Here is a 23577-nt window from a genome sequence, read left to right as displayed (position 1 = left end):
GCAACCGGTCCAGTATTAGCCTACCGAAGAGTTTCTGTGATACGTCGATAAGGCTTATTGGACGATAGTGGGCTGGAAGCAGAGGAGATCCATTTTTAAACATTGGAACCACCTCTGCACCCAGCCAAGTATCCGGAACCTCCATTCCCTTAAGGAGCGCGTTAAATATCAACAGGAGATAGGGGGCCCATATCCCTGGCTCCTGTTTGAATAGGTCGCCTGGCACCCCATCCAGCCCCGGGGCTTTGCCTGTTGATAACCCTGCAATAGCTGCCCGAACTTCTTTTTCAGTGAAAGGTTCACCTTCCGGGTCACTCACTAAAGTGCAAGGGGGGGGGCTCAAGGCCTCATCCTCCAATGCATATAAGGACTGGAAATGGTTTTGCCATATGCTCAGGGCGATATTGGGTTCAATTGCCGAAGGAAGATCTTCTGATCCGTTATTAACTACCCGCCAGAATTTACGAGAGTCTCTGGTAGCTAGAGCTCCAGAGAGTTCCTCCCAATGTTGTTGGTCCCATTCGGCCTTGGGGATTGCCAGCAGTTTCTTATATGCCCGTCTTCTGGCTTGTATCTCCTCCCGGCTTCTACACGCCTTAATTGCGAGTAGAAGTTCTCGTTTGGAGTTCCGGCATGTGGCATTATACCAGGTCTTCTTGTGTGTCTCGCTATTTCTACCTGCACCCTTTACGAAAAGATCTAAATCCATGGTGTTTATTAGATCTTCGTGCGTTCGCCATAACTGCTCTCTGTTTTTTTCGTTGCTAAGTTCCTCCCTGAGAGCAAATGCCTTTTCCAGCACTGGGATAATTCTGGCATAGAGCCTGGGCAACTTAACGCCACTTGTGACCAATTTTCCCCATCTTACTCTCCTTCTGTTGTTCTCCAGGAGTAGCCCTATCTTTGCCCTTTGTTCATCCTGTCCCATGTCCTCATTACCTGGCATGGCATATTCAAGTTCCAGGGCGTTATGATCACTGTCCAGTCTTTCAATTACCCTGAAATCAATAATTTGTGACCAGGATGACAATTGGACTAGGACGTAGTCCAATCTGGATTCACTTCCTGACTTATTGAAGGTACATTTGCTTGGCATATCTGATTTAGTACGCCCATTGCAGGCCCTAAGGCCACGATTGAGAGTAAGGGCGGTTATCTGCAGAGCGAGGGAGGTCCAAGCTCTTGGTGGGGTGCCACCGTGGCAGGTACCAGCCATCTTGCGTCCTCCTCTAGGGAGGGTCCTTCAAGAAGGCCAGTCATTGGCTCGTAATGCGAGTTCAGATCCCCTCCAACCACGTAATGGAGCTCCCTTGGAATTTCGCTCAAGAAAGCGGAGAGTTCCTCGATAGTATTCGATTCTCGTGCTATGGCTACTGGCCTCGAATAGACATTTATTATCGCCAGTTTGGAGGAATTTGGTCATTCTAACAGGACGGCTAATATGTCATCCACATTTAGGCATCTGGCCTGACAACCCAATTGGGAAGCTACCCAAATTGCCAGCCCTCCCGACGGTCGACCCCGACCCCGACCCCCCCATAAAGCGGGTTTTGAAAATACTGCAAACCCCTGGCACGTATATTCCTCTCTTGCCCAAGTTTCCTGAAACAGGCAGATGCTTTTTGAGTTGATAAAGGAAGCCCATTCCTGACAATCCATTTTGTTACCCAACCCGGCTACATTCCATGAAATCAGGTTCAGTGTTGGTGGCCTTATGGATGGTGGCTGGATGTCAGAATGGTTATTCTCATTTGTGCCCGAGTTTGCCATTAAATGTTGTAGCAATTCCCCCTGACCAACCCGTAAATTCCTGCCATTACCAGATGTATCTGCTATAAAGTGGGCGGGATCTCGATAGTGTGCAAGCTCATTGGGAGCGGCTATCTGTTCACATGGAACCGGGGCTTGTTCAGGGGGGATGGATCTGTCCTCACTGCCATCTATGAAATAGAAATGGTGCTGGTCCCTGCCTTTGGGCTTGAGCTGTCAATCAACCAATTCAAGGCTACTGTACCTCTTGAAGGTGGGAAGGTAGACTGGCTGGTGGATTCTTTAGGGCCTAGGAACTCCTCTCATTCTTCCCCCCCATCCGCCCCCCCTCCTAGTGCTGATCTCCCAGCCCTCCTCATCGCCATATGAGGGTAGATGCTCGGGCGCCATTCTCCTATGATAGATGGGGTCCCTCCTCCCTCCACAGTTACTCTCGCATTCTCCCGCCATTTCTTGATGATACCCCCATCTCTGGTCTTCTGATGTATACATACTCAATGGGTAAAAGAATGAGAGAGGGAGAGACTGGATGTGGTTCCCTTGATCGTCAGGGGCCCAACTGCAGATGTAGGAGGCTGTCCTGGGTTCTCTGAAGCTAACCAGGACGCAGTCGCCACTAATTGTTTTTCTCATGTTTCCCACCCAGGTAGCCCGTCTTGCCATAAGAATATCACTAGTTGTACCTTGTGGGAGAGGTCTGTATATAGACAGCCAGTTGATAACATTGTTCTTAAGGGAGGCGGTCGACTCTATGGCGGTAGGTTTTAGGTCGGGTACCCCCGTTAAAATTACTGTATAGGGGGACGCCTCAGGTGGTAAGTTCACAGGTTTGGCTTTGCGGGCATTATTTTGCGTATTATCTGGGGGTTGCGGCTCTCTGTGTGGCTTGTTAGAGGGAATGGCATTATCTTTAGGGTGTGTAATTGTATTTGGGGATGAAAGTGATGGTACCTGGGTTTGTGTAGGTGGGTTGATCGTGTTAGCGTTAGCCAAAGGTTGAGGGATCCTATTTTGATTGGGTTTGTATTGCGTATGTTGAGAGGTAGCTGGGCCGTTTTTCTTCGTCATGGTTGTTGGCTCAACGCCCTTTTTAGGCTTTGGATCTAACCCCCCTTTGGCTCCCTTACTTTCTAATTTCAAGCTATCTGCCAGCTGGACTGTAGATTTTTCAATGTTAACCAGCCTGGCTTCAATCTTTGTCAGACGGGCTTCTAGGGGGCTTAAAAGAGACCTAAGGAGTGCACCTATGTCTGCGAGTGTGATATCCTCGCTGGAGGATTCCATTGAGGTATTGTTGGAGTGGGATGATATATCCACATTGCAATGACAATAGGTGGGGCCACTGCTCTGTCCTCGGATGAATGGCCCGAGCTGGTATCACCAGGACTAGCAGCGTCCGTCACGAAGTTGGACTTAGGAGTTTTTGCCTTGCTCCCTCCCTTAGTTTGCCCCCTTTCTTCCTTTTTTGGATAGCTCCTTCCCTAGCTCCCCTTAAAAGATCAGAAACTTTCTCGCTAATGGTGGCTATGGCCGAGTCATGGCCAGAGGTTGGAAGTGGGGTTTGTGGTATTTGGCCCGTCGGTAGGGTCATTAAGCTCATATCCTCAATATCACTTGAGACCTCCTTTGTGAGGTCTAGGTTAATAAGTGACTGGTTGGCCCCCGAAGCCCCGTTGGTAGAGTTGTTGGCCTCTAGCCTTCCATCAGGAGTCTTGGCTAGAGCCAGTGAGCCCATTGATGATCTCCTTACCCAATCGATTTCCTGGGAAATACGTCTCTCAAGCACAGCAATGTCCTCTATCAGAAGTGATCCTGCTTTCACAAAATAGTTATCAATGGTACCTTTAGCGGCTCCTGCCGCCGCCAGCAAAGATTTGCTCCTTGTTTCCCTGGTACACATTCTGACGTCCGTATGATCCGGTCTTTATGGGGGATGGGATGGTAAAAAGATCCGACCAAGGGAGGTGGCCCGGTCCCGGTCTCTCCCGTCCTCGAACAGCCTCAAACGGCCCGCCCTTTGCCCGGGCTTCGATCCGCGCTTTGTTCCGCGCGCGTCCCGCATACGCGGGTGTAGGTCTGATTATGTACGTGTGCGCTGGGGGCGTGGCTTGCAGGGAGAGCGGGCCAGGTGTCGACTATTGGCCACGCAGGGACTCCTGGTAGATGGAGTCCCTGCCGTCACGCTCGCAGCCCTGTTGCGCTGCCACAGACCCCGCTGAATACCCTATTCATATTTCCATCTCTGGCTCACTCATATTCAACATTTCCTATAATACTAATATCACTTACTATGAGATCCACTTACAGTACCTATATGACAACTCAATTTTTTATATTATCTTGATAAGTTTTACTCGGAATATAATTTTAAACAGTAAACTAACTTTTATTAACTGCTCCCGTCTTCATAGGCCAATTACCTTTACTTAAATTTTGGTTCTAAAAACACTAGGTATGAATTTTTAAGTCAAAAGGCAAACGTTGTTTGAAAGTCAAATGAGTATCATTACACAGCTGCCACCCTTTTTGACATTTTAAATAGCATGTGTAATGCCCTGATGTTGTTGAAGGACCATCATGATAAATAATAGCTACAGTTGCAAAGGTTCTTCCTGAAATTTTTGATAACTGAGAAGCCACGACATTTTTAATAGAAGTTGTCAATTTAGTTCCATCAGGTCTATATCGTTGGAACATTAAAATGAAATACTGACCATAAGTGTGTATAGATAATGAGGACAGCATTGCACACTTACATTGGGTACACACCATATTGTGATCAGCTGCTTTAACTAGATTATTAAAAGACACTGATTTGCAGTCTGATAAAGTCAAATATATAAATCTTTCAGTGTCTATTCTAGTACTACTTGATAAACTACAATTGTCACAGTCATGCTGCCATTGATAAGAAAGGCCAAAAAGATTTTCTACATCTACACCTTCATCTTCCAATACACCAAATATATACATTAAAAATTCCTGACAATCCTGCTGAATATTCTGTGAAAATTGATTTTGACCAGAACATATGTCTAAAAGATTTCGAATTTCTGAAACACTTTCTATTTTTGCTCTATCACTGCTACATTTCTCAAACACAGAATTCAATAAACAGCAGAATGTTTGATCCTGATTTTCAACAATCTGTTCGTGTAAATTTTGAAGAAAAAAAACAACATTAACCACTACATTAGCATAGCAGTTGACAGCAGAACTCTTTCCAAACTGAAATCCAACAACATCTTCAATAGAATCCTTTTTCTTTCTGCTTACAATTACAGTTTCATCTACTTTTTGTCTTTTTGCTTCTACCTCACTGCAATTATTCTCATTTCTTCTTTTTCAGCCTACCACACGTTTTTCAAACAGAGGATATTGAGGCAAATGTGGAGCATACTCTCTCCTTAACCTATTGTATTCTTTAACACAATCTAGATCTGCACAAATCTTTGTCTCATCACATTCAACCAAGTACAATCCTGATAAAGTTCTGACTCGTGATAATGCCACATATACCATACCCTCTTTAAACACAGACCTTCCAATGTTCACCAAAGCACTATCTACACTTAAACCTTGAGATTTATGAATTGTCACCGCATATGCCAAACAAACAGGAAACTGTTTTTGGCGAACATATAAGTCTTTTACAAGCAGAAATCTAGCAGAACAACTGATTTTCTGTACTTCCTCAATGCCATCAAATTTAATTTTTAAAAAATCAATTCCATCTCTATTTCTGTAATTCAGAAATTCAACAACATGACCCATTGATCCATTTACCAGACCTCTATCAACATTTAAATTCCTTCTCAAAATGATACGACAATTTAAACACACATTCAGAGTCTTTTCAAACCCAGCAGTTTTAGATATACTCTTCTCTAATGAATCCAATTTTGATTTCAAATTTTCTGACAAAATAATTGTTGATCCCATATGCTCTATTTTATCTATAGCTTCCAGTTTCACAATCTCTTCATTTTCTAACTTTAACATTTTGTTGTTGAAGATGGAACATTCTTGCAGAGTTGGCATCAAACATATCCCAGATTTGTTCTCAGTAATTTTCTTAAAAATATTCTCCGGAAGAATGTTTTCATTTGGATACAAATTTGAAATTAATCGTGCATGTAATGCTTCTTTCCCATGCTCACTTACTTTTCCGATTCTTACATCTTGTAGAATATTTTTATAATCTTCATCCTTTGCCTGTCGCATATTTTGAAGTAGTTCTGCATTTTTTTAATTTAACCATATATTAACGTTTCCAATGCTTCCTAGGCACTTCCTGGTATCTTCATGCGTGAGCATTTTAAACACTGGTTGTCCTTTCACTGGAGTCAACTGCAGTAGATCTCCAAAAACAATAATGTGTTTCCCTCCAAATAACACATCATACTCTGTTCTAAGGATTTCTTGCATTTCAAATGCACAAAAGCAAGCATTAGATTTGAGACCATGCTTACTTCATCAATGATAAGAAGTTTCATTTTCTTCAGTACTCTGGAAACTTCAGAACAAGCATCTCCAGATAGCTTGTGGTATTGCAATTTATTATCATGCTCAACTGGTAGCATCAGTAAACAATGTAAAGTAATCCCTTTAATGTTATGTGCTGCCAGCCCAGTTGGAGCGGTAACAACACAAGACAGCGGTGATTCAGTCCTTTTCTGCAGATAAGTTGCAATTGCCTTAATCAGAAAACTTTTTCCAGTTCCCGCTTCTCCACTCACGTACAGTCGGACAGGCTTAAATGATGTACATGAGCACTCTTTTTTCTCATGATTGAATCCATGTTCTACCTGTTCTGTGACTTCGTCATATATCTGTTTCTGCTCAACGTTTAGTTGTTTCACCAAATCTTCTAAATTAACTACATCCTCTTGAGCTTGTTCCATAGCTCTTTCCACCTCATCCATGGCAGTGGCAGCTTCATTTTGGATAATTGGTCCTCCTAGTGGATCCTGACTCAATGAAGTAGAAATCTGACTGTCTTGAGAACTGTCTCCAGCAATCTCTACAGCAATTTAGGCTTCTTGCTCTATTTCTTCGTTCAACATTTGCAGATAATTTGGAAAAACAGGACATTCTATGGTATCCTTGGTTGCATTAAAAGAATCTTCGTAACAGAGAAAATCTCCAAGTAGTTCCTCTTCTGTACGCCATGGCTTAAAGAGTTGCAAAAGAGCTAAATTGTAAAATTCCTTTTTGTCTGGAGATTCGCAACTCAATTTTTGATGATTAATCAAATGGCCTTTTCTCTGCTTCACTAGACATCCTTCACACCCAATGACAGCATATATTCCATTATTGATATCTTCTGTGATGTTCCTCTTATAACTATAGATTTGCAGAACTTCATACAAACAACTGTTCTCAAGAGGACTACTTCTATTTGGATAGTATGTATCCAACATATTTGTCTTCAAAATATCTGTACTGTCTGGTTCTTTCTCCGCCAAATACTCAATTTCTTGTACAGATTTCAAAACTCGGTTTCGTGTTGCAGCAAGACCTAGACTCGCCCAAATGATTGTTCGAGATTTGGCATAGAGACTTGCTGATGATAACCGATCAGAACATTCATATGTTCCAATTTCTCGATGCGACAACATCTTCAGACTGAAACTGTATAATTTTTTACTTATACTCTTTTCATGTGAAATGTCCTCCCACATTTACTTCAGTTCTGTCTGTTCTTTTTTTGTGATGTAAGACGTCACATATCGAGCCACAGCAATAGAGTTGTCAGCAACGAACTGAATATCCATGTTAGCATTCCACATGGACAAAATCACTGGGTTGTAGTCGTTAATGTACTTGGACTCTTCGTTTCTTTTTAAATTGTATGTATTTTTGTTGATTTCCTCGTCACAGTATGTCGCAGAGAAGACATCAAATTATTTACTCTTCCTTTACAAATCACTGGTCGTGGAAACCCAAAACGACATTTTGTGTAGAACTTGTCCTTGTTTCTGAATTTTCGACGACAGTACTTTCCACAACGATGGGATTGAAAGAGTAAAACTTGTTGCCTTAAACTGTTTTCTTCGATAGTTTTCGGATCAGCACATGTTGAATACTCTTCAATGAAGCTCATCACAGTCTCATCCAAATCTGTTCCAAATTTGGGTGCATCTTTAATCCACAACAACATATGTATGTGAGGAGCACCTCTCGCTTGATACTCCTTTCTCCAAAAGAAATCCAAAACCTCTCCAAGGGGAGGTTTTTTTTGTTGGTAATAAAAGACATCATAGCTTATCTATTATACCCAATAGATTGAGGCCTGTTCAGGGGGCACGGAGGAGGTGAGGCTTGTCCAAGTGTCAGAGGAGGTGAGTCCTCTCCACTGCACTCTTGGATACAGGCCTCACCTCCTCTGCACCCCTGGACATGCCTCACCTCATCTGCACAATCTACTTTCTAATCTGAGGAAACACAGGTGACATGATTGTGAAAGGTTCAAATATATCTATTTAATCTTGCAGACACTATTTATTCCGTCTCAAAAATGTAAAAGCTATTCATTTGCCCCAAAATCGTTTTTCCAATAACATTTAAGAAACAGAGCACTCGTCCTATGTACAAGCATTCCATTTCACTAGAGAAACATTACTATTTTACAAAATACAATTCCTCTACCTTGCAAATGTTCATACCAAGCATTATCAAAAAACATGACACAAACCAACAAGAAAGAAGCTCAATGTGCTTCCTAATCTGAGATAACACAGGTGACATCATTGTGAAAGGTTCAAATATATTTCTTTAATCATGTAGACACTATTTATTCCTTCTCAAAAATGTAAATTCCATTCATTTTCCCCAAAATAGTTTTTCACATCACATTTAAGAAACACAGCGCAGGTCCTATGTACAAGCATTCCATGTCACTACTAAAACTTCACAATTTTACAAAATACATTTCCTCTATGCAGCAAAAACTTTTTACCAAGCATTATCAAAAAACATGACACACAGCAACATTAAAAAAACACATTTTGCTTCCAAATCTTCTCCATAGAGTATACAAGTCTCTATCTATATTAAATGAATCATTACTCACCTTTACAAATGCTTTGGGAGATTGAGAACAGTGTCAGACACACACACCAATATTTCTTTAGCAGAGCAAAAGGTATGCACTCGAGGCACTGCAACCATGAATGGCACAGAAAACCTCTAATTCTACACACATATCCCTCATGTTAACCAATTAAAACTCTTCCCTCTCTATTTTCAAACCAACACCCTTCACCCCCTCAGCCCTTTCTACCTGTTACCATAGCAACTCCCTCCTCACTGAGCTCTCAGGGTTAAAAGTTTATTCTACAATGTTGCAAATGAACTCAGCAAGGATGTTTGACCTGTCAATACACCAGCTTATCCAGTGCAATGTTTCTTTAAATGACTTTTTCTTAACCATACAAATTACTTCTTTCACAGAACACAACCATGTACCCTAACTTTCAGTTTTCAACTATCTGAATCCACCAATCATTGCAAGAGCTCTGAAACTCCACAGTTTTTTTTTACAAACTCCTACTGTTCCAACTGCCATTTCATTCCCACACTTCATCTGACTGCACCAGAACCTCCTCTCACCATGTATTCTGTCTGGATTATTGGACATAGCTACATCCACTGGGCTCAAAGGTATGCAGCTATCAGAAATTTTCACAACCTTAATTTACCAAATGTAGACATCAAGTGGATTGGCCAAAGAGGATTGAGATGTCATCAATTGATACTATTGGTGAAAACCTTTTACCATCTGCCACACCCTGACCTCATAATTTTTCACTGTGGTGGAAATTACCTAGGCACTTTGACTGGGGTAGGTCTGGAAATGCTTTTAAAGGACACCTTTGGGCAATTGATGACACTTTTTCAACAAACTGCCTTGGTATATTCCAATATATGCCAAAGACAGAAATGGAAGTGGTCCAACCAATTTTGTCCACAATTTGAGAAAGCACAGAAGCATGTGAATACATCTATTTCTGCTTACATGAGAGACTATGGAATGAGTTCAATATACAACAATAACTTGCGTTACAACATGCAGGATATCTACAGAGGAGATGGTGTGCACTTCTCAGATCAGGGGTATAGAATATTCCTCCTAAATTTAAGACTGTGCATTGGAACCTACTTGTAGGTACCTAAATCAGCCACAGAACCCACAAGCTCTTTTCAGGGCTACCCTACCTCTGATCACTCAAAATGATTACTTTACTCTAACTTTTTTCACTGTTTTTCACCAAAGTACGCTCCCCGGTGCGCTTTCCGGTGCGCTCCCCGGTACGCTTCCCGATGTGCGTACCGGGCGCTCACCCCGCGAAAAAAAAAAAGCATATACACAGGCCTCCTAAGCCCCCCTCAGAAAACCTAGGGGGTCAGGGAGTGTCTACCGTGCCCCCTTTTACCCATTCCCAACGTTGTTTATCCTCCATCTTGTGTCTCAATTCTTCCGAAACACAAGATGGAGGACTCCCGTAGCGCTGCCGGTGCGCGTAAGCGCCCCCCAAAAAATGTTAAAAGTTAATTTACATAAAAAACACTGGAGAGACTTTCACCAAATATAGAATAGGCCCTACTACATACCAGTCCCTACCATTTTCCCAAATTTGGTGGAATTCCATTGAGCCATTTGGGCTGTAGCCCTGTCTAAATATCCTGAGGTAAATGACATAACAAAAACACATATGAAAGTGTTAAAATTTACAACCAATTAAAATGTTACTTTCGTTTTGTATTTTTATGTGCTGACATTTGATTGGTTATGTACATGGATATATATGAAAAATGAGAGGGAAACACGGCCATTTTGACTAGTATTACCTGAGGTACATTTCTAAAGGATTTTCACTGAAAACTTCAACTGCTTTCTGAAAGGTAAGTTGTTAATTTGTAAGGGGAACTATGTTGTGCACTTTAAGTTAATTTAGAAAAACGTTTTCTGTTAGTTATTTACTGTCCCTCTGTTATAGTTATAGATTGAGATAGGCTTCTTTGTTATAGTTATGGATTGAGTTAGGCTTCTCTGGTATAATTATGAATTTACTTAGGCTTCATCACATGCATTTTTTTATATTTCTACTTCCTGCCTGATACCATACACTGCCCAAAGATAACTTCACTGTTAAAAACTCAGAAGTACCTCTCTGAACTTAAACCCAACAGTGCCCTAACTCTATTGATATAGTTATTTTTTATGCAATTTACAGCTAGAAAATGGAAGGTAAACAAGAAAACATCAATATTTCTTTCGAAATTACCGATGAGGAGATTCTTCAAGAAGATTTTGTTGACGAGGATTTTATGGATGAGTCTCTGGACCAACAATTTATTGACTGTTTACAAAATATTGAATCATGCAATTTTGAGGAGATTCCAGATCATCTGATGCTGGAAGTTTTATTAAACTCTGAAAATTCTAAACAATAAATGTGTATTTAATAATTAACAATTGGTTGAGACATTATTCATTTTTATATGTAATTCATGAAGTAGTACCAAAATGATTATAATATAAAGTGAGACTTTCAGTATACTGTGCAATTTTAAAACATCATAAGGGAGCAGGGTAGACTACCCATAATCCCCTAGGCCTTCTCAGGGAGTGCTTAAAGGATCTGTTTCTGCTTTCCTGACAGACTATGGTATGGATTCCATATACCACAATACCTTCTGTAACAACATGCAAGATATCTACAGAAAGGACGGTGGACATTCAATTTAGGACTCTGCATTGGTACCTACATGTTGGTACTTAAATCACCCATACAACACAACAACTCTACTCAGAGCTACCCTACCTCTAAGCACTTTAAATTATTATTTTACTGTTTCACTGGGTTTTCCCCATGGTACGCTCCCCAGTACGCGTACCGGGCGCTCCCCCCGCGGGGCCCTTTTATAGCCCCCACCTCAAACCTAGGGGTCAGGGGGGTCTACCCTGCCCCCTTTTGGTCTTTTCCCCCATTGTTTTTGCCACCTCTTGCGTCTCGATCCTACCGAGACACAAGATGGCGGCCGCTCCGGACTGTTTGGAATGTTGACAGACACCCGAGAGCCAATCAGCTTTCCGCTCGCGTACTCGCGTAGCACGCTGGTACGCGCCGCGGTGCGCGTACCGGGGCGCGCTTATAGATATATATACCTACCTGAGAGGAGCTACGTCGAGGGGGAGAATTTCCCATCACATACACGGACCTCGCCGCACCCGCTTCGCGGATGCCGCATCGCCTGGAGGCGCGAGAGGAGCTGTTTGCTTTGCTGAGAGGGGACTGTGGACTGTTGGAGGTGAGCTGCGGTAGCGATCGGGGCTGCGAGCGTTGCAGGGACTCCATTTCCCAGGAGTCCCTGCTTGACCGATTACCAGCTTCCGGTCCGCTCTCCCTGTTGCTCCGCCTGCTGCCCACCTGCGGCTTCTTAAACCCCCAGTGCCATTTTCATTGTGGGACCCCTTTTAAAAGACTCTACCTGAGAGGAGCTACGTCGAGGGGGAGAATCTGCCCATCACATACACGAACCTCGCCGCGCCCGCTTCACGGGTGCTGCATCGCCTGGAGGCGCGAGAGGAGCTGTTTGCTTTGCTGAGAGGGGACTGTGGACTGTTGGAGGTGAGCTGCGGTAGCAAACGGGGCTGCGAGCGTTGCAGGGACTCCATTTCCCAGGAGTCCCTGCTTGACCGATTTCCAGCTTCCGGTCCGCTCTCCCTGTTGCTCCGCCCACAGCCTGTATATCTCATCATAAAATAGATCTTGTCTCCCGCAGCGCGGGACGCAGCTCGGGGCGAAGACCGGGCAAAGAGCGGGCCGTTTGAGGCCGTTCGAGGACGGAAAGGACTGGACTGGGCCACCCCTCTTGTCTAAACCTTGTCCCCCTTTTAATTGTTAAGTATTGTTTGTTTATAGATTCACCATGTGCTCACAGGGTACTCGCAGTAAAACTGCAATGGGAGGGAAAATGTTTAATGGGACCCTAGATGATTTCATCACTAGGACCAATATGGCTATTGATACTGAAATCACCAAAATGCAGAATAGAGTGTCCTTAGAGTTAGATGCTGCACGAAGACTATCCCAGGATTTAGCTCTGTCAAAAAAATCATCCCTAGGTAATATTGCCTCCGCTAAAACCCCCGAGCGCCTGGCTGGTCCCAGGCCGTTAATAACTGAGGAGGTTATTCATCATTCCCCACCAACCCCACTCTTGGAGCAATCCTCTTTTTTTATCACCACCGCCTGTTAAACCTAAACAGATCTTGGCGCCAAATAACCCTGCTTTGGATTTAGGCATCCTAAAAAAAACGGAGACGAATAAGCCGGTTACAAGTGTTAATAAATGGGATACAATCCAAAAAAGGAAACGCCTAGCAAGATCAGCTTATGCCCGGAAAAAGGCCAAAGCAGCCAGAGCCCAATTTTTTAATAATCGCAGAGTCCCAGCTTTAAATGGGGTGGGGGATGATGTTTCCCAATCAAATGGTTGTTTAAGGACCAAAGAGACCCGGGTCAGTATAGATAGTGTGGAACTAGATTTATCTGCGGGTGTAACCCGTCCACATTCTGCTGAGGGTGTTAACGAGGGACCGCCAGGTGATCCGCAGGAGGGTAATGAAGATTTTCTTAAAACTGTATGGGAGACACTTAAAAAGCTCTTAGCACCCCTTGAACTCCGACTCTCACGTATTGAAAATAACTTGCTAGAGATGGATAAGACAATTGTTACACTAGCTAGTCTTAGCCTTAAACAAATGGAAATTAAAAACACACTGGGAGTTGAGAGTACACCACAGGCTCTAGCTGTATCGTCACCCGTTCAGCCTCTGTCTATATCTAGACCTAGACCTATACCAAAACCCCGTACAAAGAATTGTATCCCTGCAGTTATCACCCCACAAATTAATGCCCCCCCCCTCATCCTGCACAAGGTATAACTTCCACAAAACCTGGGACTCGGGTCGATGTCCGCAAACCTATTAGGCCTGTGATCCAAAGGACGTACCCTCAAGGTCCCAGAAATACACACAACTTTCGCGGGGGTTTCATAGATCTACCCCCTGATGTTAGGCCATACGTTGTAGTGTTAGCCGGTGTGCCCGCTTTGGAGCCACAATCCCAGGAGAACTTTTGGTCACTAAAAAATAAGGTTATTCATTGGCTGAACACAAATAGACAGTTACCAAATCATCTAACAAGTAACATTCTAATGGTACGTAGGGTACCTTGGGTAGGCCCAACACCTAAGTCCATCTCGGGTGACTGTATTGTTGTGTCTTTTGCCGATCCATGTACAGCGCAACATCTATGCTCATGGGATATACAAGGCAAAAATGCAACAATTGTTGTTAGGCCTCTTACCTTCTTTTATCCCCCACGGCAAAACCTAAATTTAGAGGGGAAGTGGTCATTAGTCCAAAACACTGGGAGGGGCGGGAGAGGGTATGGTTGGGAAGGCCATAATCGCAGGTGGGAAGGGGCACCAACGTCCAATCAGTTTGGTTGTTTGGAAGACATTGATTGACTTCGGAAGGCAAACGATTCCATATATGATCCGGAATACACTTCCATCTCTGTGATTTCTATTTCCACCCAACCCGAATCACGTTTAGATAGTTCTACCCCCATAGAAGGATCTCAAATGGACCCAAGTCTTATGATCAATCCTAATGAGATTGGAAGATGCAAGTCTACCAGAGGTCAACTCTGTTTGTAGCCAAGCAGGGCCACTTAAACTGGTCTCCTGGAATATAGCTGGACATTGATGACTGGGCAGAATTCATCGATACCCATGACATTGTCCTATTCCAGGAGACCTGGGCAACAGTCCCTTTATTTAGAGCGGGGTATTTAAATTACTATAAGACTGCTATACAGGGCCCAAAGGGTAGAGCTTCTGGAGGACTGGTGGTGTGGATTAGAGACTCTCTGGGGTATCAATCTACGGAAATTTTAGTAGATAACCCCAACCTCCTATGTATTAATCTAATCAAGGGTAACAACGAGAGCATTGTTTTAATTAATATCTATGCCCGTGGCTGCCAAGGTGGCCGTAAGCAACCGATTCTGAATACCCTTGATCTGCTTTTGAGGAACTTAGGCTATGATCATTTTATCGTGGTGGCAGGGGATTTGAACTGCTCATTCGAACCCATTCTTAGTATAGATGAGGATGTGGGAGTCGATGTGGACACTGTTTGGAACATTCCGCCATTGACCATAGGCAAGGGTGTAAGGGGAACTGAAGCGGCCTTGCATTGGCTGGGATTTTGTATGGAGTGGGGATTGCGGGCAGCTAATGGGCGCACAACCTCTGACAAGCACGGACAACCTACTTTCAATAACGGGACAAGTATGAGCCGAATCAACTACATACTGCTTAAAGTTGACTTTTGGTCACTCGTGGTAGACATGGTGGTAGAGGTACGGCCAGAGAGTGACCATGATCCTCTGATACTGAGCTTAAGGGTACCTGATATGGGAGGGCGACCCTCTGTAACAGCATGCCCGACATCAGAGGTCATCTTGTGTACCGACAGAAAGCGGGTAAAATGGCCTAGGGTCATAGCAGAACCTCTACTTATCAAAGAAATTGAGGAGGTGGTATTGAGAACAATGGGTAACATGTTGGACCTACAACCTACCTCTGGGGTTGACTCCCCATTTATTGAACTCCACGAGAAGTGTTTTATGGAATTAAAAAATTTGCTTACCAAGCCATCAAGGTTTAAGAAAGTTAATACTCCTAAAAGGTGGTATAACAAGAAGTGTAGGGATGCACATGGTAAATTAATTGCTGCAGTTAAATCTAGGGCCACTAATGATATCAAGAATGCCAGGCTAATTTATAAACAGGGTTTATGGTCAGCCAAGAGGGAATGGGACGACCACTTTTGGTCTGAACTCCTCTCGGTGTGTAATTCGTCAAATCAAATGAAGTTTTGGGAGACTATTAAATGGGGTAGGGATCCGGACTCCCAAATACCTGTTAATTATGTCTCTGCATTAGATTGGGTGGGTTTTTACTCTGCTCAATTTGAGGACATTAGCAAAGGGCCCTCTGCACAGAACGAGCCCGAAATGGGGGTACCTCTTAGTGTTGGGGCAGCTCTCACCTTTTCACCTTTAGACACAGAACGTGCCTTGGGCACTGTCCAGTCAGGGAAAGCACCGGGATTGGATGCCATCCCTGCAGATCTTTTTAAATCGAACCTCGACGTATGGGTCCCCTATATAACAATGTTGGCCAATGCCATTGCAGCTGGGGCCAGGATCCCTGAATCATGGAAAGCGGCTGAGATCTTACCAATATATAAAAAAGGTGATCGCACGTTATCAAATAATTATCGCCCCATAAGCCTGATAGACTCTCTTCAAAAAAGTAATCTCTAGGATGGTCCTTGTAAGAATACAGGGATGGATAGAGCAGGAAAATATATTATCCCCCATGCAAGCAGGGTTTAGATCAGGCACCAGTACCATAGATCAGGTGTTTAGACTTACTATGCTTTATTAGAAGGTAGTTTTTTGGGGAGGAGGGGTTATTTATGCTGCATTTGTTGACCTTAAGTCGGCTTTTGATTTGGTGCAAAGAGCAAAGCTTTGGGATTCACTGAGACATATGGGTTTACCTGTTGAACTCCTGGATATAGTCTTGAGACTTCATGAGGACAACTTTGCCCGAGTGAGATGGGGCAAACAGGGTCAGGTGACTCACAGGTTCCCGGTAAACCGTGGGGTGCGCCAGGAATGTGTGCTGGCCCCCACCCTGTTTCTCCTCTTCATTAACCAGGTCGTCAAATTCTTCTCCAACACTCAGACAGATGCACCTTCTTTGGGGGGGTCTAAGTACCTGATGTTAATTTTTGCTGACGATACCCTGCTTCTCTCCAAAACCCGTAGTGGGTTGCAGACAGCCCTGAATAGGTTTGCAGAGTTTTGCAGGGTTAATGATCTACAGATCAACGTAGATAAAACAAAATTCATGGTCTTCAGTAATAAAAACCCGATCACAAGCTCTGTTAGTTTGAATGGCGTGTTGATTGAACAGGTGAAGGTAATGACCTATCTGGGTGTGACCCTGAATTACCAACTTAGTTGGAAACCCCAGATTGAGGCATTAAATCTCAAATTCCTTTGTCTCACAGGTTGTTTACTAAAGGAACAGAAGAAATCATTGACCAAACGTATTGCTCCAGCATTAAAAATTTACGAAGCTAAATCAAAGGCAGCTACCCTGTATGGTGCTGACATTTGGGGCTATAAGGATTTGTCTACTTTGGTTATAGCCCAGAATAAGTTTTTGCGAAATCTGGTTGGGCTTCCACAGTCCACACCCACTATACCATTGCTGCTAGATCTAGGCTGTAGACCCTTAAATGAGTTGGACCGTTTTCGCCTAGTGGCAATATGGCGTCGGCTCTGGGTTACCCCAGAGCTTAGCCTCTTCGCCAATGAATTGGCGGAGGTAAAAGCATTGTTGGGTGCCTCTAGAATTCCCTGGTTTAAGGAAGTTAAACACACTTTGTTTCAAATGGGTTTACATCACCTGTGGACTGATCCGGGGAGTTCTATTTTTCCATCTAAACAAGACTTTAAAGACCTGTTTTGGGCATCCGTTAATCCAATTGCAGTTACCCAATCATTAGACACCAACTTAACAGGGCACTTTTTGACTCATAAACTGACACCTTTTCTTGAGCATTATTGGGATGTGATTTGTAAAACTCTGGATAGGAAACTGTACCATCAATTCCGTGTTGGATCACTCCCCATCAATGCATTTACTACTAAGTGGTCAGGTAATGCAAATAACAAATGTCCCTGGTGCCCGGATTATGTAGAGAGCACTGGCCATCTGTTTTTCGCTTGCCCAGCCTATCAAGTGTTGCGCTCAAAATGGCTCCAACCCCTATGTAGTGGATTGAATAGCAGGGGACACCTCGAAGCTCTGTGGAAATTTCGTACTATTAGATCTGAGCTCGTTGTGGTTGGTGTGGCCTAGTTTTTAGGCGGGGCCTGGTTGATTCGTATTAGGAAATTGAATACCAGATACATTTTTAAACAATAATGTAACAATTTCTTATATTGCTAAGTCTTTTTCAAATGTTTAATAACTTTTTAAACAGCGATGAATGCTGCATTTTAATATTTCAAGTATTGTATGGTGTCTTTTATGAATTTTATTTCGAAATAAAGACTAATGAACTGAACTGATATATTTTTTTAACCTAAATTACTCAAAATCCTCTGGAGCACATATCTTGGGACATAGCAAAGGCACATCGGGCTACCAGTCCCTACAATTTTGCCAAGTTTGGTGGGAATCCATTCAGCCGTTCGGGCTAAAAGTGAGTCCAACCGCCCCATGGAAATTAACACGGAGAAAACACGTTTTGGGAACCCCCTTTTATCTCGGCCCCCGCTTGACGAATCCCCCCAAACTTGCAGGGAAGGAGCAGAGCGGAGCGGGCCATCGTATTTGAGAAATTTGCGAACATTCGTCCACCGGCGCCAAAGTTATTTCCAATAGAATGTTGTGGATTTCCTATGGAAACTAGGTCCTAACTATAACTACCTACTGGCGACCGCCAGTAGGTAACTTATATATATATCTATCTATCTATATGTGTGTATATATATATATATATATATATATATATATATATATATATATATATATATATATATGTATGTATATATATTATCTACTGGTGGTCGCCAGTAGATAGTTATAGTTAGGACCTATCCCCATAGGAAATCCGCAACATTCTATTGCCAATAACTTTGGCGCCGATTGATGAATCGTCTAAAAAATTTCCGAACTTTTGGCCAGCTCAGTTCCGCTCATTCGCTGAAAGTGTGGGGGTGATTCGTCAAGCGGGGGCCGAGAAAAAAGGCTGGACGGAAGTAGACCATATTTGGCAATGCGGTAGTCCTCAGTTCAGACTTGTGCCTTTTGCTTAAATGGTGTTAATATGTTCAGTATTTCCTGAGAAAATTACTGTTCAAGTCATTTATATATCTATGGGCGCGGTGGATCCGCGGATTAGCCGAGGATTAGCATCGTAGCATAAGCGCACCTTCCCGATCATGCACTCAATGCTAGTTGGCGGTCAAGTGGTTGTCAACATTCCAAACTAAAAACTGTTGGCAGCCATTTTATGCCTTGGTAGAAGTCTGTGAAATATGTATGCAAAACATGAAAAGGGTAAAGGGTAGATACACTGTGACCCCCTGGGCCTGCTCAGGGGGTCCCAGAAGGACCCCCAAGGCCCCAAAAATGTAAAGGTTATCAGCCCCTGGCGGGCAAAATCCCGGGGCATTTTTTTTTTTTTAAGTGTGGGGTTGTCCCAATCCCCTTCACAATGCCTCTGGGACGGCCACCCCCGGGGCAGTGACTTGATATATATGGGGGGGGCTCACGGGGATCGCCACCCACGGGGCTTGTTTAAAAAGGGTGGGGGCTCTTAGGCCCTCCAGCCTCAGGGACCGCCACCCCTCAGGGCTTCAAATTTTTAATTGAGGGGGGCTCTTATGTCTTGCCAACCCCGGGAACTGCCATCTCCCAGGGTTTTTTCAAAGTTTGGGAGGGGGGCACGTGCCCCCCTCCTAGAGCCCAAAATGGCCCTGGGGACCGCCACCCCCCAGGGCCAGCTCCTGCAGTGTCCCGGGGTGCCCACCCCCGGGACACTGCTGTTTGCAATGCCCCTTTTTGTGCATTTGTTGGATGCACGACTCATAATCTGTATGGTGCGCAACTCCAGCACATTCGGTGCACGACTTGGACGCTTTGGTGTCAAAGCCCAGCTCACCTGAGTTTCTGTTTAGTTCTGATGGAGGTTGAACACAGTCCGACCCCACCCTGAAACTGCTTGTTCCAGCACACTAGTTTTAAACAGTGCACTAAGAACCAGAAGCTCAAGGTAAGGGGGGAAGTGGATAAAATATAAAAAGAGAGACAACACCGTTCTTGCATTTCCACTGTAGAAGTGCTGATAAAATCTGCGGCCCTCTCTGACTTCTGTAGAAACTGGTGCCTAATGAACCATAAACAAAGAACAGATAAGTGCAACCTATCCCTAAATGTGTTCCTGACTAACCCTTAATCTATTTAGAAATTCTCTTCTAAAAGTACCTCTTGATCCTGGTCTTTAGCTTCCAGGTTTGGAATGTGTTACTGTTCTGGGATGTGCTTTCTATTACTGCAAAACTTCTGTAAAATCAAATGAATATCATTATCAGAATTACCAACATCTAACATTCACCTTAATATAACTAAAGCCTAAATTATTAATAGCAAACTCACTTTTCACACATTTCCAGACTTTTTATAAAACAAATACTGTACTTTTACATCAAAATACAGCAGTTAATTTGTGCAAGTCCTTGATTTACTGTTTGCCTTGCTGTCAATGGTTTCCTCTATTCGATTCTTAAAAAGTTCCATGTAAAACAATGTTTATTTCACAAAGTTCCACAAAGTATTCTTGTAACAAAGGGTTTGAACCACAAAGTTAGTTGGAGATATCTTGTTCCAAATTGTCTTTACATGAATCCAGACATCGCCTACAAATTTCTTTCAGGTAATAAAAAGTTTTGCACTTACTTGTTGCGGAAAAGGGATACTGATCAGTCTAACCTTGTCCTCTTTCTCTTTTGCAGGTCGATTGCAGTGGACAGAAGAGGGGCTGAGACAAGAAGGAGCCGGAACCCGGAAGAAGGAAGAGCCAGCAGCCGCGCCCGTTGAAGCCAATGAAGGTCTGGAGAGAGCAGGAGTGCCAGCGCCGAAGGATCCGTTCTCAGGTAAGTGAGAGGTAGACGAGCACAAGCACTGGGTGAGGCTCAGGGGCTGCCTTTTATAGACAGGGCTGGGTGTGGTTCATTGAGCAACATACACAGAAATCTTAGGGAGGGGCTGCGATAACCAGAAAGGCTTTCAATAGTATGTTTAAAGAGAGCTATTACAGAGACCAATGCATATTATGTTGAAAGAGAGTTATTACAGAGACCACTAGTGCAATGAGAGGGGGCATGCTCTTTGCTGTGCACAAACAGTCGCCCCCCTCAACGGCCCTCCTACTGGATGGGATTTCCCTGGATTTTTTAGATAACACTGTCTAATCAAGCATGGGGCATGTACATAGGACGCTGGTTCCCATGAATTCTCAGTTTCGTCATATCCTTTCCTTTCTACTAAATAAAACAGACGTACATGAATTCTTTTTGCGTATTTTATGCTTTTCACTTCATATTCTAGATTTCCCTTAATTGGTATGGGTGGGGGTGGTGGTTCGGGTCGGGTATTTGGGTTGTACGGCTAAAGCAAGGACACATGGAATGTACTATATACTGGGTATTCTTTTGGTAAGTCCAATTTTACTGTTACCGGGTTTACTATGGCAGTTATACTAAAGGGTCCAATGAAACGTGGTTGCAGCTTCCGGGATCCCTCTATATTTAGGTTCTTTGTGGAGAGCCATACTTTGTCAGCGATTTTATACATTGGGGCCTCAGATCTGTGTTTGTCTGCCTGTCTTTTCATGCTTTCTTTGTACTTTAATAAATGTTTCCTGGCCTTGTCTTGTATGTCACCTAATCTCGTTAGTCTATCTGTTACTGTAGGCAACATGGAATCTTCTAATAAAATGGGTATAGCTCTCGGATGATACCCCTGCATGAAATAGAATGGTGAGCAAAGTAGAGCTGCATGTTCAGTATTATTATAAACAAACTCCGCTACAGGGAGAGCTTCCAACCATTCACTAGAATAATCAGCCAATAAACAAGGTAGCGTTTGAAGTAAGGTTTGGTTCAATCTTTCAGTTTGTCCATCTGTTTCTGGATGGAAAGCAGTAGATAATGCGACATCTATTTTCAGTTTTTTGCATAATTTTTTCCAAAATCTAGAGTTGAACTGGCTACCTCGGTCTGACACCACTTTACTTGGCAAACCATGTAAACGCACAATTTCTCTTATGAAAATATCAGCAAATTCTGCCGCAGTTGGCAATTTCCGTAATGATACAAAATGTGCCATTTTAGACAAAAAAAACACTTTCACTATCACTGTTGTGAAGGATTTTACTGGCGGTAAACCTACAATAAAGTCTACACTCACAGTGTGCCAAGGTTGTTTGGGTGATGGCATTGGTATTAACAAACCGTCAGGGGCCTTATGGGAAGATTTATGTCTTGCACAAATTGGACAGGTAGTGACAAATTGCTTAATGTCCTTACTCATATTATCCCACCAAAAGTGTTTTCGCACATTTTCCAGGGTTTACCCAGCCAGGATGACCTGCCAACGGTGAGGCGTGATGCCAAATTATAACCTGTGTTTGTAATTCTGTGGTGGGCACTAACAGCATGTTGTTGTGATACAATAAAGCTTGTTGTATTGAGTTATGGGAATCCTTTAACCAATCTTGAGGTGCTATTTGCATGTGTGCATTATATAGATCTGTGATGAAATCCTTCTGTTGTACTGGTGCCCAAAGGTTTTTGGGGAGGAATAATGCGTTCTCCAATTTTGTCTTGTTTCATGTCTGAGGTATGTCTGTATCTAGATAACACATCATATTGAATTTGTTGTACACCTGGTCTATAGTTTATAACGAAGTCAAATGTACTAAAAAAAACTAACCAAAAAACTGTAGGCTCTTATGGTCAGAAAAGATGGTAACAGGGTACTTGGCTCCCATTATATGGTGCCTCCATTCAGAAAAGGCTACTTTGATAGCTAATAGTTCTCTTTCAGCCACAGTGTAATTTTGTTCAGCTGGCAATAACTTTTTGAAATAGAAGGCTATAGGATGTAATTGTCCATCTACTGCATCTCGTTGAGAGAACTCCTCCTAAAGCTACTTGTGAAGCATCCGCTTCAACAAAAAATGGCAAGTCAGGATCAGGATGTTTCAGAATTGGGGCTGAAGTGAACTTTTCTTTCAGAAGTTGAAAGGCGTGTGCCGCCTCATCAGACCAAAGAAATTGTTGCCCTTTCCGCAACAAGGTGGTTATTGGGGCTGCAATGTCTGCAAAATGAGAAATAAACCTCCTATAAAAATTGGCGAAACCCAGAAATTTCTGAACATCCTTCACAGATGATGGTTCTGGCTAATCAGTAATAGCACTAATTTTCTTTTCATCCATAATTATTCCTTGAGGTGACAGGCAGTATCCTAAAAAGTCCACTTTGCTGACATTAAAAGTAAATTTTTCTAGTTTAGCAAAGAGATGATTTTCTTTTAACTTTGATAAAACTGCACGAACATGTTGGGTATGTTCTTCCGGGTTCTTAGAGTAAATGAGGATGTCATCTATGTATACTATGACACAAACGTCCAGGAATGCGTGTAGGACCTCATTTATACAGAATTGAAAGGCCGCAGTGGCATTATACAACCCAAAGGGCATTACTGTGTACTCAAATAGACCAAACTTTGTCTTGAAAGCTGTGCTCCACTCATCCCCCTCTTTTATTCAGACCAGGTGGTAAGCTCCACGCAGATCTAGTTTAGTGTATACAGTAGAATGTCTTAATTGATCCAAGAACACAGGTATTAGAGGAAGAGGATATTTATTTTTTATTGTAGCCTTATTTAGTCCTCTATAGTCGATACACGCGCGCAGAGATTTATCCGGCTTCGGGATAAAAAAAAGTGGAGATGACACCGGAGATGTGGTATGTCGGATGAACCCAGACTGTAGTAGGTCGTCTAAGTAGGTTCTTGAATATTTGGTCTCTTTGTCAGTCAAAGCATATACTCTGTTATTAGGTAAAGGGGCC

The sequence above is a fragment of the Lissotriton helveticus genome, chromosome 6 (genome assembly GCF_964261635.1).
Source record: "Lissotriton helveticus chromosome 6, aLisHel1.1, whole genome shotgun sequence".
Classification (NCBI taxonomy): Eukaryota; Metazoa; Chordata; class Amphibia; order Caudata; family Salamandridae; genus Lissotriton; species Lissotriton helveticus.
Note: the sequence above shows the minus strand (reverse complement) of the source record.